This window comes from Acanthaster planci, linkage group LG02 (assembly GCF_054643075.1).
Source record: "Acanthaster planci isolate LZ-2023a linkage group LG02, COTS_SCS, whole genome shotgun sequence".
NCBI classification, from domain to species: domain Eukaryota; kingdom Metazoa; phylum Echinodermata; class Asteroidea; order Valvatida; family Acanthasteridae; genus Acanthaster; species Acanthaster planci.
This window is the reverse complement of record NC_141778.1, coordinates 35,865,820-35,884,177: the sequence shown is the minus strand read 5'-3', so window position 1 is coordinate 35,884,177 and position 18,358 is coordinate 35,865,820. Positions and strand designations below refer to the sequence as shown.

The 18,358-nt window shown below is 40.1% G+C and overlaps 1 protein-coding gene across 10 annotated transcripts in view; it reads left to right on the top strand.

Moving 5' to 3' along the window:
* The window catches only part of LOC147800202 (uncharacterized), a 111,981-nt gene that overhangs the window by 55,053 nt on the left and 38,570 nt on the right, over positions 1-18,358 (top strand). For all 10 annotated transcript variants that reach the window (XR_015424306.1, XR_015424305.1, XR_015424304.1 and 7 more), the window contains one exon: positions 3,426-3,619. The gene's annotated coding sequence lies outside the window, so the exon portion shown is untranslated. The remainder of the gene's footprint in view (positions 1-3,425; positions 3,620-18,358) is intronic.

Here is an 18,358-nt window from a genome sequence, read left to right as displayed (position 1 = left end):
TTTAAAAAAAGGTGTTTAAAATTTTATTATTTGAATCAAATAAGTAGCCAACCCTGCTTTGTAGCATTCATGGATTTCACTTCTTGCAAAAGTAGTGGTCTGCTGGCAAACTGTGACAAGCTCAGTGACCCTCCTGATTAAAATTCAGTTCTGACCTGCTTACCATAGCTACGTAATATATCTAAGCAGGGAACAGACACTGCTTGGACACTGTTTTTTGTTCTGGTCTGTTGCATTGTTCAGGCCTTTTATGAAACCATGCAAATGAGCTCTGGTAGTCAAATGTAAACATCTACATGTACATGTGTGTAAACTGAAGGTCAGAGAGCCTGTCCTTTCATTTCCAGCAAACTTTCTGTCTCAAAAAGAAGTGACTTTTTATCATGGCATGTCAGTCCATTTGTTGGTGTGGAATTGATATGTCCAGCTGCCATCTGTAGCATGCATAAGAATAACAGGTTTTGAAATTAAAACCATTATACATGTATACTGGTACTTTGACAATACATTTAACAGATTACTTCCTTGTCTTTGCATTGAGTGGCACCGCCACTCACCAGCTATGAAAAACTCACCCTGATGTAAGGATGAGAAACACAGGTCTGCTCCATGCAATATTGCTACACCCCAGACAGCTCTTCCCTCGTGCAAAAGAACTACCCTTACAAACCAACAGCTTTAGAGATCGATAACAAATCTTCCAAAGGATCCTCAACATACCCGTCCTTTACCAACTCCGACTCCAACTCCGTGCCTTTTAAACAATCTGTCTAGCACTTCCGCTTGCCTGGGCAGCGGCAGTTGCTCCCCTGGATTGGAGGCAATGCAAGCCAAAACTCTTAATATCTGTTACAAACAGGGCTAAAGCCTCAAGATTACTTCCCTTACACTTGAATCCGAGTGTGGCTGATTAATACCCCTCATTTTGTACCTGCCTTTAACTTTTGACTGAGCATGAAAAATAAAGGCGTCTGATTCCAGAAAAATCAGCTGCGGATAAATATTTCTGTAAAAACCCTACTGGACTTTACCTAGAATCTGTCTTATTTCTGACTATTTGTCTACCCTCTCAATACTGGTCAGTTTTGCTTGACAGAATGAGCAGAGTAAAACCTTCATAAATGAAAGAAATGTCACATTCATACGTGGGGTGGGGATACCCTACAGTGGTTGGGTACACCTAAGTTTTAAGTTGGAGATTGATCTCTCTGGCAATTAAGATATTCCAAATAAAGATCAAGAACTGGCACAAAGAAGTATTCTCACTGTATAGTAGAGTTGTTGTTTTTTTATTTGAAATCAAGTTTAGAAATTTATGACTGTCCCATTATTGAGATTGAGAAAATTTACACATTTGTGGATAGTAATAAATGGAGTTGACAATGATATGGATTGATTGACCAGTAATGAAAAAAAAGCTTATGGTGTGAGTGTGATAACTGCAAGAATAAAAGATAAGTCATAAGATGTGGCAGAGCCAGTGGGCAAAAAAGGATAATTAAAGGATAGGCTAAAGGATAAAAGGGCCCTGTGCAACCTGCTCTCTCTACAAAGTTCAGCTGTGTAAAGACCACACAATGAAACAGTTCAGTATATGTAATAGTCATTGAGTCCAAACATGAAACAGTCATTATGCTTTGTGCATGTGTACAAGTCACATTGCTAAACTTTCCACAAAACTTTTACAACAATGCGACAAATAAAATCAGTCCAATGACAAATTTTTGAACTGACTTGGAGCCCACACTTGGCCCACACATACTACAACAAATCTGTCAATGCGAACAGGCCATAGCTGTGCATAACGATAAAAGTTGCAAAACGTTTAGGACAAAAGTGAACTTACATTCTGCGAGAGGCAGATTGTCACGTATGCCTTGGTGAAGTACGTCACGTAAGCGTAGCGTACAAGAATACGATTATGTCTGGTATGAACTAATAGACTAGAACCCATTGTTACAGATTAATATTGAAGAGGATATGATTATGACCATTAACAACCACTGGGGCCACTTTACACAGAAAATACAACGATTTAAATATTATGTCGGGACTATGTTGAACTTCATGTAGTAGGAACACTCAAGGATTTTGAGAAACCTGAGAGAACTCAAGACTTGACAAAGTCTGACCACCACAGAAACATGAGAAATCTTGATATGAGCAAGTTCACTAAATCGGAAAAAAACAGTGTATGCCAAAAGACACATTGTAACTGATCTCAAGGTCATAAGATGTGCCTCTTTGTTTGCATTATATAAGTAAGAATCTATGATTTCCTTCAGAACTGATGGAGGTACTGGCCTTTTCTTTGTTAAGGCCTTCTAGAGTAAACTTTACAAGTGCAAAGACTGTGGGATCATCAATTCCGGCCATTTTGTGTGCCCAAGATATGGATGTGAACACCTTAATAACTGGTGCTGGGGAATTACACTTTTTACTTAAAAGAGTCAAATATAGATAAATAATCAAAGGGGTCTGTGTTTATGTGTTTTTTCCAAGACCCCTAGCCCAACTTGTATTTTGCATGCATTATATGAGAGTAAAATATGAAACCCAGCGATCATATCTAGCCAAGCGTCGTACGCACGCACTCCGCTGTGGAAACCGTACACACATTATTTGACTACTCACACATGAGAACGATGGCAACACATGCATGCTCCGTTGGCTGCAGGCTTCTCCTGTTTTGTTTTAGTGGAACGTATGTGCAAAACAACTTAGAAAAGTTCTCATTATCTTACGAGCGGACTGAGATCCTTAAACAAAATGAAATTAGAAAAAATAATGTTTGACTTGTCCACAGTTGCTAAAATTACAATACAAAATAACTTCATTAGGGGCAGTAATTTCGCAATATATTTTTGCTTAAAACATGCCCCAAAGAGGCTTAGAATGCACCCCAGAGCATCTAAACTTTAAACTTTTAAGCTTTAAACCCAATGCCGTATTGGCTTCACGCTTTGTGCTCACAGTTTCAGTTTTTTTCACAATCCTCCAATCACATCCCTGCCAACATGAAGTGCCCCCCGCAAGGGTATGCTACTTGCACCACTAAAAATTCCAGTACACCTTCCTCCGCTCATTCCACAGCTGTACATTCTACCTTTCATTCTTGAAGAAAACAAATTTGTTCTAATTCCTACCCAGTCACTCAAACGAACATTTTTACTTTCTTTTCTATATACATGTAATACATATATATTCATCATAAATGGATGTTTTATGGTGATGACTTTGATGAAGTTTTATATTTGGAAATAACTGGTTTTTCCTTTAATAAACTTCCTGACACATGTTGGGTTTCTGGAGAAGTAAGGAGATACCAGTGTATTAGCCTTTTGGTTGAATACAGAGTATATGTACATGTGTGTGGAAATCATCCACAATCAGTCGTTTAAAGTTGCTTTTCTGTTGTTTTTCAGGATTGTGGTGAGAATGCATCTGTGCTAGTACTGACACCATTGTGCTGTCGTGGAAGGGAGCCAGCAGATAGACCAGGCCCACCCATTCCACTTTGTCACTATCTGGTGGTCACAAAGGACACCATTCAGGTTGACGGGGTGTACTGATGAACGGTTGACTGATGGAGCAGGAAATTCATTAAGGCAGTAAAGGGGTGAGTTTCTATCAGGCCATTTTTTTCTTGTCTCAGGAAAGTTTTACACGTTTGTCGCTGTAATACATGCATGCATACATGTGCACAGCAATGTTTATTTGTTGCCGGCGCATACTCACTGCAGTCCAATTCAAACCATGTACATGTACTTACGTGTATATGTGATTAAAGGGAAGCCAAATGATGCAGTTTTTAATTTCAAAAATATTCTACTATTTTTCAACTTTATATTTACCACTTTTAAAATGCTGACTCTAAATACCTGTCTACATGTACATGTATGACTGTGGATGTCAAATCAAATTCATATTGGTTAGTTTCAGGTTTGTTTCTTGTCAGAATAACAGTGTCTAAAGTCATTTTTTTCTTGAATTGTTAAAAACTCAAAATTGTAACCGTGCTTCCAGGAGAAATACAAGGAACATATATGTACATGTACCTTGAGTTATGGCACTTTCTACATGTATTCGCTGTAGAGGAGAGGACAAACACTGAACTTGTTGAAAATTCTTTTTTGGCCTGTTGTCTTGTTAGCCCCTGTCAAGCTTTATTGCCATAACTACTTTGTTTTGTCTACATACCGGTAATTTGTTTACAGATCCAACCAAAATATTTTACTCAGTGCCCAGTTAATATTTTGGTAATAAACATTTCTCTCTAATTGGTAACATGTACAAATGTACTTGCATTTCAATCAGCTCTTGTTGATGGCCTTATACAATAAGCAGAACTTTACAGTTGGCAATATTTTGTGTGAAATAACATCATGTGGTGAACCTAATACCGTACAGAGTTTTTGCATACTGGTACATGTACAGGTGTATGGTGTTTGGTAGGATTATACCCTGCAGGAAGGTAGTGTTCAGCAGGGTTTTTGCTGATGTCAGGGTTTTCTATGGGGTGTTGTTACCCATAGTGGTGGGTGTGCCTAAGTTTTAAGTTATGGATTGACCTCTCTAGCAATTAAAGTAATCGCAGTAGAAACCAATGGGTTCAAAGAAACTATCCTCGTTGTAGATTAGAATGAATTTACTGCTTTTTGAGATCTAGCTGAGAAACTGCAATTTAGAAAAACTGTTCCAGTATTGAGAAAAAAGTGGTAAAATTACACAGTGGTGGACCTTAGTACATGGAGCCAACACTTAAATGGATTGATGATAAAGCACTGGCTGGTTCAGGTTTGTAATAAATTGATTGAGCAGTAACAGGAATAAGCTTACCTAGTGATGTACTGGTACATGTACATTACACATACTGTATGTATGGTCTAGAAATTACATTCTAAGTGCAGAACGGTTCCTGGATTATAGCCACTGATAAATTTGTAAAATATGGGTAGAATGGAAAAAAATATCGGGTGTGGTTAAAACGGATAAAAGTACAAGACATTGGCACTGTGCAAGCTGCTCTCTCTACAGAGGTCACCTGTGTAAAGAATACACAAAGAAACAATTCATAGACATGTTATACTCATCAAACCTAAACATGAAACAGAGTTTGCGCTTCTTGTACATGCGCAGGTCACACGCTAAACCTTTCCACAAAACTTTCACAACAACATGATAAAGAAAAGCGATCCAAATCACAAGTTTTTGACCTATTGTAACCACATAAACTACATGTACATGTATATATGTACGAACTAGTGGTAAATCTGTCAATATAAACATGCTAAAACTGAACATAACAATGAATGAAAAATAAAAAATGCCAAAAGTTTTTAGACAAACATGAACTTCACATTCCAACAGAACAAAGTTTTGCTAGAGAGAGGCAGATTGCCACCTCCACCACAGTGAAGTACCACACAGTATGTCACATAAGTGTACAAAGTTAGGCTCATGACTGGCAAATATAACAGTCTAAAGCCCATGTACTCATATAAATATGAAAATACTGTTCACTTATGATCAAGACCATGAAGAACCACTGCATGTACATGTAGGACAGCTTAATAGCTAAAATGCGAGAATTTGGATAAAATATTGGTACTGAAACACTCGAGGATCTTGAAAGGTGAATTTGCTGTTTGCTCCAAGCACCACCCAAGAGATCTGATGTTGGGTTCCGGATAATGAGGTCATTATCATGAAGTCATATTAGATTATCTTCTTAAGTGAACATCCAATTGCATTGGTTGAAATTCGTTATTAACTGAACTTTTTCAGGGTATATGTCACGTCCAGAATACTAAATTGTGCATTTGTACTCTCTCATAGTTTCTTTATGCCAGGTTTTTTCATCGCAATTGCCAATACTTATTTTGTTTGTAAAACAGTCCCGAAACAGCTCTGTGTTGGTACTTGTTTACAAACACTTCTATCTAGTTTTTATTTTTCTTTTTCAACTAAATTCCTTCCACCAGTCGACTTTGGCAGTTTACTACGTCTGATCGACTTCAAACTTAGCAGACCTTTGGACCATCATCCAAGAACGGTGCTGAATGAAATTCACAGTGATAACCTAATTAGTTTATTTATTATTGATTTTTCAATAATTAATTTTCCCCATAGACTTTGTACACAGATTGCACACAGTTTTTGGACTGTCCTATATCAGGCTATGAGGGCGCTATTGCAGAATTACGGTAACACCTGCCTGGGCTTTCAATTTTCAACAAACTGTCCTATATTGAACCATAGATGGCGTTGTTGCACAACATAGGGTTTGTACACACATTGTCCAGCATTATGCGTGAGCAGTCCTCAACTTCGACCGAGAATTACTACCAGAACGAAAAAGAAATTAGACTAAATTTTCCCTTCCGTTCAATCGCAAATATACCCAAGTGTGCAAATATTAAATAATATTTCATAGGTTTTTCCACTTTAGACAAAAATCACGTGACATAAAATTAAAGGAGCAGTTTTCCTGCACACGTGTTTCTAGCCCATTGACTTTTCACACGTTTTCGAGCCCCAATTTTGCTAACTTTGCAGTGTTTGATCGATGGCAAAATAATACCTAACAAAGACCCTGATGCAAGATTTATAGCTACAGTATGACGTCACGGTGACGTCATTGCCTTATTTTATATTCATTTTTGGATATTTTATATTTTCCCATAAGATTCGTACACGTTTTTCTACTTAACACAAGTGAACAAATAGTCTTGAACTTTGGCGCATGATTACTATAAGAATGAAGGGGAAATGGGGCACTTTGGGCTGTGTTATTTTATTTGAAATATGCCTAAGAGTCCTAATATGAAGTAATATTTTATTAAAATTGTTCAGTTTAAGCACAAACCATTTGACATGAATTTAAAGGAGCAGTGTTTCCCCAATGAGGTTTTTTTGCCCATTGACTTTGTACACGATTTCAAGATACTATTTTGAAACCTTTGAGATGTTTGATCGCTTTGAAAGTGATAACCAACAAAGACCTTGATACAAAAATTATACTAAATAAATGACGTCATCTTGTGATTTATGATTGATTTTTCAAAATTTACTTCATGCCCCATGACTTTGTACATGTTTTGAGTCACTATTTTCGTCCCTTAGTAATCATTGAACATTGTCAAACTTAGGCAAGCACTAACTATACAACAAAGATAATTCTAAAATATTTACGTCATGTTGACTTGATTACGTGATTTATTATTAAATTTTGAATATTTAAACATTCCATTGAATATATGAAAATCAATATAAAATCAACCGTGGCCTCCCGCAACATTCTATTTGCAGCAAGTGCAAGGATAAAATGTGGTCTTGACTTCATCTCTTGTGGGTCAAATCACGTGACCCTTCCGGTTGAAACCGGAAGTGGTCTAGTGTTTAAATGTCGTAAATGCCATTAAGTTTTTTCAACGGAATGAGTCTGTCGTTGTTAGTGCTGGGTTGAAACCCTGCTTATATCTTGAAGAGGAAGTGCTGGAGGCAAATATTGAGCTGATTAAAGGATGACCTCATCATCAACAATTGCTTTTTACCACAACGGACATTATCAACATGTCAAATTTTACTAATTTTGCCTGGATTCTACTTTTTTCATTAAAAAAGGGGTGTGACACCTGATGATCTGCGTGGGGACGTATTAAGTCCTGAACCCCAAACAGGACGGGTGATGAAGTCAATGACAACACCAGACCCTTAACTTGCAGATTCAGCGGGGCGTCGTTTCCCAATAAGTGTCAGAGTAATTTCGAAGTGTATATCATACAGTGCAACTTCTAGTCACAGTTATCAAAAGTGACATTCATTTTTGCACCAAAATGTTCATGATAGTGCAACAGATGTCATCTCTAGTGGTCCTGCAATCTTTGTTCTTATATTTTGTTCAGAGAAAATGTGAAATGTGCAATCAATTACTGTTATGTTAGATATTATCAAAGTTGTTTGGTTTTTTCATGTGACAATGCATATTTACGATTATGCAAATAAGGTGGGGTTTGCAGACTGATGTCAACAGAGAATACACTCTTTAAGGCCCTTTATTTTCTGAAGTACATGCCCGATTGGGTTCAAATTTTGCAGATACCTTGAATAGACAGTGCCTTAGAGGAAAATTGATGTGATGATGACAAATGATGATGACAATGAGACAAGTCACATTGAACTCTTGAAAGCCCCGTATCCCCTGATGTACATGACCAATCGGGTTCAAATCTTGCAGATATCTTGAGAAGGGGGTGCTTTGGAGGAATATTGACCTCATGTGATGATGACGTCAACAGGAGATAAGTCACGTGACATTAAAGGGGAACTCCTCATTCCACTACACTTCGAAAAGAACATGTCCGATGCTGTTGAAACTTTGTGTGTGGCTGGAAAGGGAAGGGTTCTAGACCCAAAGTGATCTGATTTGATTCTGACCTCATCTGGTGACAAGTCAAAAGACATTAAAGAAATACAATTCATGTAACTGGTATCACATCCATTCGTGATGGCGTCAACAGTCGAAGAAGTCGTATATGTTATCTTTAAGTAATTATTATAATTTTAAGCTATTGTGAGAAGCTCCACAAAGTACAAAGCAAACTCTCAACAGTGAGAATAATATCACGTGACAAGTCATATTAGATTATTGGTTTGTCATTGTCCAGCATAATGCATGAGCAGCGCTCAACTTTGACCAAGAATTACTACCAGAACGAAAGAGAAATCAGACTAAATTTTCCCTTCCGTTCGATCCCAAATATACCCAAGATTCCAAATATTAAATAATATTTCATAAATTTTTTCCAGTTTAGACAAAAATCACGAGACATGACATTAAAGGAGCAGTTTTCCTGCACACGTGTTTTTAGCCAATTGTCTTTGTACACGTTTTCAAGAAACTATCTGGCAAATTGTCAAAGGTTCGATCAACGTCAAAGTTACAGACAAAACAGACCCTGATGAAATAAATGCCCAATTTATGACATCATGATGACGTTATTACATATTTTTAAATTGATTTTTGGATATTTAATTTTGCCCATAGGTTTTGTACACGTTTTTCAACAGCCTATTTTCGGCATGTTGGTAAATCTGAATGATTTCCCTCAATGTACACTTGAAGTCCTTAATAGAGAGAGGCTCCCAAAAAAGAATCGTCAAAATTACTTCATCAAGGGTCACGTGACAGGAGATTAAAGCTTCAGTTTTTCCCATAGCGTTTGTAAACGTTTTTCTGCTACGCAATATTATCGATCTTAATGAGAGTAGTCCTGAACTTCAACTGAGAATTGCTCTGAGAACAAAAAAAAAATCATTATTTTTCATCTTCGTTTGATTACATGTATACCCAAGAGTCTCAATATCAAAAAATATTTCATAATTTTCTCTCAGTTTAAAGGCAAATCACATGACATCACAAAGGAGCAGCTTTTTTGCATAGGAGTTTTAAGTCCATCTACTTTGTACACATTTTCAAGCCACTATTTTGGGCAATTTTCATAGGTTTGATCAACATCAAAGTTACACACAACAGAGACCCTCATGAAAGAATTTTCTTAAACTTATGATGTCATAATGACGTCATTACCAAACAGAAAGTTCCGAAACAGCTCATTGGTTGTTCACGACCATGTTCCTCTAGTTTGTAATACTTTTTCGTTTAGTTATTTCTTAAAAATCAAACCCAGAAAAGCCTGGCTTTTGAAAACTTTTGCTACTATATAAATTAATAGAAACTGAAGAATTACCTGACCTAAAAGAGAAATATCCTGTCAGAAATTGACCCCATTACCAGCACACTGTGGTAGAAGTTGGTACCTTAATACTTCTACACAAACACCCCTTGCACAAGGGGTTTGTGCAGAAACCCTGTCAGACGGCAAGTATCTACTCCTAACCACGTTCAAATAACTCGGCAGCCACAGGGGAGTTCAGACTCAGTGACTGCTGAAACCGCAGGGTATGCTGAACACACTGTACAGTACATGTGTTTATGCATGCTCACAGTGCACATTGATTATGTTGGTGACTAGGATGGTATCAGACGGCTGTTTCAACCTCTTCTCGTTTTAACCCTCCACTTTTCTGTCGGTTGTAAAAAATGTAAATGCATGATGTTTCGTCATGAGTGTGGACAGTTACTGTTAAATAAACTTCATGCAGCGGGGATTTTTTGCCAACATTTTCACCAGCTTGATTGCCCCAGTTTTGTTTGTCACAACTCATCCTGTTTGTTTGCGTTTAGTTGTGATTATAAATTTACAAACCGTGATCACAGAAATTTATGAACATTATAATGCCAACTTTATTAGTTCCTTATCTCATTATGTTGTATACTTTATGCTTCAACAAAAGCTGTTTCCTTTGTGGAATTCGCTCACTTTGGAAAGGATTACAGTTTGCGACAATGATCTATGACTGTCTTTCATGTTATTGAGTTCAGCTGGGAAAGACGTATAGCGGATCAATGGGCGTAATAATTGTTTGAAAATGTCATTACTTTTCCATGGACGACTGGAATTACTGGTGCAATAATTTCGATGCGGAGCCCATAAATGGATCAACACTCACATTCCTTGATCAAGATCGAAGACGACGCAAAAAAAAGGTTGGAACCATTTGACACTTTGAGAATCAAGTTCTTGTTGCAAGGGAAATTTTTTTATTTAGGCAAGGAGAACGCCAAAGACAAGCAATATCGCTGACAGCCTTTCTAAGTTTATTGTTTGGAGGTAATTCCCTCTGGAACGATAGCAGCGTTGCAGGGTCAGAAAATGTTAAACAACGTACTAGAAATGCTGTAAAATCAAGATGTATACGTCTTCTTCCATTTTCAAATGAGCCAGCAGGTAGAGACTTTAATAGCGACCACGAGACAGGCCTATGAATGATAAACCAGCAGAAAATTACACTACGCCTAACATACAAAATAAGCAAGAACAACAAGGTAGAAATGAGACTGATTAGCTGGTCACCTCCGGACAGGAGAAGCACGTCATGGTGAGCAGGCCGCAAGAGAATTCCCCGACAACAATCCCCTGCTTGCAGAAATAGAACATAATCCAGCAGTTCTTGACAGCAACAGAGTTCCAAGTTGGAAATGGTGCACTTCCACATCACATAAGAAAGCGAGACGCAGAGAGGAAAAGCAACAAGTCATTGCATAAGACAGTTGCCGGTATTAAAAAAAAGATGTAACAACCCAGATCCCTGAAACTGTGACTACCGATCCAGAGAAATTACCAAAAGATTACGGCAGCAGAGGGAGAGTGTCATGGGCATTGCATGCAACATTAATTTTGGTGAGAAAGAATATTTCTTTACTACGTGTGGCTTTCACTGTGGCCTGCAGAAAGGGGAAATAAATGAAAAGGTAGCTGCTTGGAATGGCCTTCATGAACGACGACATAATTTCTATGTTGAAGATGATAGAATCGAGAGATGGATTTTTTCTGTATGATGACATTGTCCAGGTTAACTCTGCACGGCATTTCCATGTTTCCATGGAAATAATTGAGCATCTTAGACAACTATTGCCTGGTTTCTTTGCTCCTAGAAGACAAACTGCCACTGTGAAAGATGAGATGAGTGTAAGAGTTAGCTATTCTTCATCCTAAGCTCAGAGGTAGTGTTGCATCTTGTTTCAAACTTATGTACTGATTGGAGGGTTGAGTATTGACAGGACACGCTAGAACAATTTCTTGTCGCAAGTAAAAATATGCTAAGCCTGTAAAACAACGCAGGATAATAAAAGCAGGCGCAGAAATGGTAAAATATGCCAAGGGATACGACCCGACATGCATCGGTGAATTCAAACAATACTACTTATTAATTCCCCATGTGACTGGTCGTGTTCATGCATGGTGGTAATGTTTGGTAATAAATTAACGAATAGGAGTGGGTTTCGGCTAATTTAAAACCCACACTTTCTTTAATAGAAACCCTTATTTTGTGGGATGGGCTGTGTACAAACATAAGGATAACAAAAGAAAAATGCTGAAATTAAAATTTCAGTAAATACATTTTGATGGAACATTGAATATCAGTACCCATGCAACAATTGAATTACAAGCTAAGATGTAAGAAACGTTGAAAAGAGAGCATACATGAATATTGCTGTCACTGTTCAATGATTTTGTCATTTAGCAGTTCAAGCATGGTCATCAAAAAAACGGACTTTTAATACCAATACAAAACAGGGATGTTAGCGCTAGTGCAACTATTGCTGGATAGTTTTTGCATGTCATTTATATGAAATGTCACAACTGTACCTCCAAGTCTGAAAATTTCCAGTTTCGTGTATCACAAATAATTCAACAATGTTGATCGTGACAGAAAAATCAGCTGAACTGTATGTTAAACAAGTAGTTAACTTAAAGAAATCTTTCATCGCCGTATCAATTTAAACTCTGTTTAATTTTAATTTAATTTGGAAATGTAAATTCAATAAAAACCTAATGTTTAAGGTGTTCACTTTTGCTGCTCTATATTGATGTAACAGTTACCGATAATTTCCAGTATTGGGCAAAGGTAAATTTTAAGTGAAGTTTATCAAATCGTTTTCCCAGTAACAACATTAAAGTGCATGCTGGCGATTACAACTACAGACATTTGAAACCATCTTCCTATCTAAGATGTTATAGCGGCGTCATCGTATCTCCTTTATATCGAGGTATATTTAGTATTATTTTCATCTGTAGAAATGAATGTAACATTACAAATAATTGCGAAAAAAAGGGTACTTATACAGGTTCAATCGAATTGTCACCTCGTATTAGGCATGTGCCCCCTACTGAGTAGAATGAAAATTCCACCCCAAACTCGCATCCCCTTTTTTCACCGGCAACCAGCTCTGTCTGACACGGTCTATCCCGCAAGGAAATTCGAATCCCTTTCCCAGCGTACTCGCATCCCCTTTTTTCACCGGCAACCAGCCCTGTCTGACACGGTCAATCCGGCGAGGCAATTCGCATCCCTTTCTCAGCCCACTCGCATCCCCTTTTTTCACCGCCAACCAGCTCCATCTGACACGGTCAATCCGGCGAGGCAATTCGCATCCCTTTCTCAGCCCACTCGCATCCCCTTTTTTCACCGCCAACCAGCTCCATCTGACACGGTCAAACCGGCGAGGCAATTTGCATCCCTTTCTAAGCCCACTCGCATCCCCTTTTTCACCGGCAACCACATTTCAACACAATTAAACAGAAAATGTGACTTTAAAACTGTCCACAATTAAAAAAGCCTTAATTTCTTGAAATTGGGGATTCGGTCAACTGAGTCCTATTTCAAATATATGATTCGGTACATTGTTTTGCAAGAAAAATCCCATATAGATTCCATAAATAAGGTCTTTGGAATGAATAGAAACTGAATATCGGGAGTTGTACAACAGGGAAAATCATGTGATGAATGAGAGCTTGAGATGTCAAAATGTAACAAATTTGACTACCAGTTTCAGTCCTAGTCCTTTGTAATTACAGTCTTAAATCGTCATTGCAAGATCCTAATGGAATGATGTTCTTGTAGTTCTTTGAATAAAATAAGTCCCTCGTAATTCAGAACATTTTTCATTAAAGCTTATTTGATAAAATTTGGACCCTTCATTAAAACCTTTGACTATACAAATACATAGTTGGGGGACGAATAACTGAGGCCCAGACAGCTTTATAGAATTTATGTCCCCAGCAGATTTCAAATATTTGGGTATGGCAGAAACAGACCCTTTAGATGGCCTTTTGCGGCTTTTAGATAATTGATACAAGACATTTTTCACTTATATTCCAATCCACGAGACATGTGGGTTTGATTCTCTTTTTCCATGCAATGTACCGGTTGATAGACGGTTGTTTAAAAAGTCTGTTTCCTGGCCAATTTTTCTTTCTTTCTTAGTTTAAATCAATTTCTTTCTTTGCGTAGTAATTTTTTGACAATAATTTATCAAATGTACTACAACCCACCAGCACAAAAAGTGTGTTTTGCAATTAATGAACAAAATTAATGCCAGGCACGATTGTATCATCGACCAGTCATCCAAGGCTAATTAGTGAATCCGTTCTTGTATCAGTATGATTGTTGATGTTTGCTATTAAACAGCTGCCAAAGAGAAAAGGGAAAGCAGTTTATACAGGAAAAGTGACCATGTCTTGAAAAAAGTATATATTATAAATCAATGCCACACCATGTACTGTGGGGCAATGTTCATGATAAACATTGTGTTGCGTTCCCTAAATATCAAGTCAATAGTAGCATGGACTTTATTAGTGTTTATGGGATGTGATATTTGGGGTCAACAATTTATTAAAGGGTGGACGTGAAACAAGGGGTTTGGGTGACAGTCAAACTGTATGGTTGGTTTATTGCTCTCACTTCTCTTCATCAAAGTTCAATGTGGGTTTGAAGAAGGTGTAGCCTAACATAATACAACACACAAAAGGCAAAGTTATAGAGAGGTGAAATTGTATATGAGTGTAACTGAACTACGGTTTGGCAGGACCATTGGAAATGCAAGTCAGACGGAGTGCAGTGGGTACGGTACGTGTGTGTAGCATCGTACAGGTAGGCTACACTCATCGGGCCGGGCCGTGGTGGGAGCTGTCCCGGACCACCATGGTGACTAGCATGGGCTGGATGGGGCCAGCGCCGGTATGCACCAACTGCACTGCCGCTCAGACCGCAATGTGATGAGCACAATGATAAAGTCGCCGCACTGTGTACCATTGGCTCAGCGTAGAGACGGGGAGGATTGGGCTAGTTAGCAGGAGAAGGGTGGCGAGGGACACGGGGGTGTCTCGCCCGGCAATCGGTTCGGACGTAGCAGTGAGGGGCCGCTACGACTCTCGCTAGCACCCTGGGCTAATTCGTACCACTCTCGCATTGGTCCAAGCTAAGCTAGCTGGTCATTCATACGGTTACATTTCTTCGCCGTAAGAATGGTTACTATCGCACTTCTCTCGGTGAGGGTCCAACCGCCCATTACTGGACCGAGCCCAGTCTAATGTGGCTTTTGCGAACCCAGGTTTCGCATTCAAGACCACCCCACCTAGTTTATGGCCTTTCTAGTGGTAAACGACCCACGATATAATGGCTTCAATCAGTACATGGCCATGTGTGTCCACTTTTAGGTCTGATTTACGGCGGTGTGGTTTGTCTGCAGTGGGCACTGTATCTGTGGTTGCAGCGCGGCCTGGCTGCAGCAGTGAACTTATGTGTGAGTGATCAACGTATGTACAGTACATGTACAGTAACTAAATGTACACTGTACATCTAGCTTCACCTTGACGTCCTGTACATACGTACATATGTACATGTACAAGCACATGTACTGTACATGTACCTGTACATGCACATGTACATGTGGGTACTTGTCATTGTGTGACCACTTGCATGAAATTCCGCAATAATTCATGGCCAATATACAGTGCAATTTGGATGGTCAAGATGTTATATTTCTTGTGTATTCGAAAACAGCATTACTTCTTATAAGTTCAATTGTGTTCCTTTCCTCGGCTGTTTCAAACAGAAAGAGAAAATGGACTCAATTTGACCACTTTTCCAATCATAACAGAATTGTCTGAGAGGATCAAAACTGGAACAAGAATACGCTCTCACATAAGTCTTCCCTGTTTCTCCACCCTAGTCATTTGTACGGTGGGGATAATTTACAGTACAGTGAAGCTCCACTGAATACATAATACACAACTCAAAAGAATTTAAGGAACAAGAGAACAGAATGACATGCATGATTGCACCAACATTGTTGAGTATTGTGGCGAAACAGCCTGTGGACTGACGCAAGTTTAGTAATACATGTCTGGTTCCCTGACGCGCGGCGCATCCATTGGCGCGTAGTCAGTAATTTGGTAGTTAGTTCGTCTCCAGACGTCGTGGTAGAAGCATCGCAGTGAAGATAGAGCGAAACGCTAATTCAGCCTCACACACAGCTGGCGGGTTGTGCAGCGCGGTGTTCGGCGATCTGTCGAGGGCAGCGAGCGGTGAGACCTCAGAATATTTGTCAGCAAGCTATCACTTATAATAAGTGGGATTGAGTGTCAGTTTGGTGGCTGTAGGTTGAGCAAGAGTGGTGTGAGACGCTTAGGCCTGTGTGGCTTGTGCAACAGTGTTCTCACTACGTGGGATTGGGTTGCTGGAAGCCTGTCGGCCTGGTCGCATGTGGTCACACTGAGGTTCACTCGGAGCTCCGTAACCTAAGCCGAAGCTTGCATGTCTTGGGGTTCGCTACGAGGTTACTCCTATGTTTATTGGGCTAGTGTGTGCAGTTGCATGACATTGTTACTGTTGATCATACTAGGTGCCACAGTGAGGGTTATTGTCGCTGTGGGTTACTTGTGGTAATACACGAGGGTTATTACACAGTCTTTATGCTTATGTTCCATGATCACTTGCATGAATTGATTGCTGTGTTGAGGTTTATTAGTAACAGACCTGGATGCACAGTTGAAGCTTATACATGTACTGTGAGGTTGACTTGGGACAATAAAACAGTTGTTGTTGTCGCTCTCCAAGACACTGTGTGTACTGAGGTTTATTGAGATTTACCTGACTTGGTAGATTGGTAGCCACGTTGATTGTCATTCCTTTAGGGTTGGTATATTTCCAACAAACGGACAGGCCTAAAGTCTTCCGTTCGTGACATAATCCCCCCTCGTGTGTACATAGCCGCTCATGTGCATGTGAGGTTTATTAAATAATTTTGTGGGATTGCCCCGCCCGCTGTTGGTGGGTACTTCGGTGTTCGTCGACCGGCGGGCGACGGCGAGTGTCGCCGCCACAAATGGTGTCAGAAGTGGGATCCTTTAGGACTGCTTTTGACGTGGGGGGAACAACAACTTGTGTTCTGGTTGTTGAGGTTTACCAATAACCCTCAGTGAGGTGTTGTGGTTTGTTGTTGTGCTATTGGTGTAGCACAGTACTGGTGTGAGGTTTATCACCAGTGACAATTTGAGACGTCACGATGAGTGGCAGTTTCAAGGGTAGTGTTGGGGCTGCAGGTGAGGCTGACTTACAGGGCGTCAAGGCTGTCAGGTCCCTTGAGTCAGAGAATCAAATGCTGCAGTGGGAAGTCCAACAGTTGAAAGCTGAACTTCAGCGGAGTTTCCAAAGGGGAAAGGTTTCGAGCACGCCTGTTGAAAAGAGTCGTGCTCGACGTGAGGTTGATTCGGAGATAGAGTTCAGGTTGCCCGATGAAACTTCAGGATATGCCTCATTGGAGGTGGGTCAGTCTTCGAGACTGGGTGTGGCAACTGGTGATGCGCCTGGGAAGGGTTTAGATAAGCCTGTTAAGGCGCGCACTAGTGCCAGTACACCTCAGGAGAAATCTGGGGTCAGGTCAACAAGTGGTGATTTGGGACTAAGTCCAATCACAAACCCATTCCTAGGGGATGTTGACAGCGGTAGGCGTAAGCTGCACGCCGATTTGATGAGTTTTGTGACAAGTCCGCCAGCGAGGTGTACTGACAACCTCACAGAGCGTTGCAGTAACACCGGACAGGTTCCTTGGGCACTTAAGAAGGAACCGAGAGTGGTTGGCGAGGTTGACTGTCAAGGCACGGGGATTGGGAATTCCCGTCGCCCGAACATTGTACCAGACAGGTATGATGGGAAGGTTGTTTGGAATGAGTATTTCAGGCATTTTGAATCATGTCGTGTGGTGAATGGCTGGAGTGACCAGCAGGCCGCACAGTATTTATCTGCAAGCCTGCAAGGGAGTGCACTGAGGTTGATTGTCGATAGTGCACCGGTAGAGAAAGGGCACACGTACCGTGAGCTGGTGAAGCTACTTGAGCGGAGGTTTGGTCATTGTCGTCGGGCAGAGAACTTTCTGGTAGATCTGCGTCACCGTAGGCAGGGACCAAAGGAGACTCTTCGTGAGTTAGGTCAGGCTATTAGGGAATTGGCGGCGAAGGCCTATCCTGAGATACAGGAGGAGGCCAGGGATAGGCTTGCCAAGAATCATTTTTTGGATGCAGTGGAGAGTCAGACCGTCCGGGAGGGTATTCACCGTGCCCGCCCGAAAAGTCTAGACGAGGCTGTAAGGGCAGCGGTAGAAACCGAGAACTTTGAGAAAGTCGAGGAGCAGAAGAGGCAAGATCGCAAACCTACAAAGTTTGCTAGGGCTCTTGACCGTGGTTCAGAGGAGAGACTGGAAGAAATGGGACATGCCATTGAAAAACGGGTTTGTTCCATGGTTGAATCTCTGTTTTCGGAGTGGGCGAAACAGAAGCGTAGTGGAGACACTGAGGGCGATATTCCTCAGGAAAGAGTGCCTAAGGCTTCTAAAAAGGAGAAAGGCGAACCCAAGTGTTTCAATTGTGGTGAAACGGGTCATTTCCGGCGG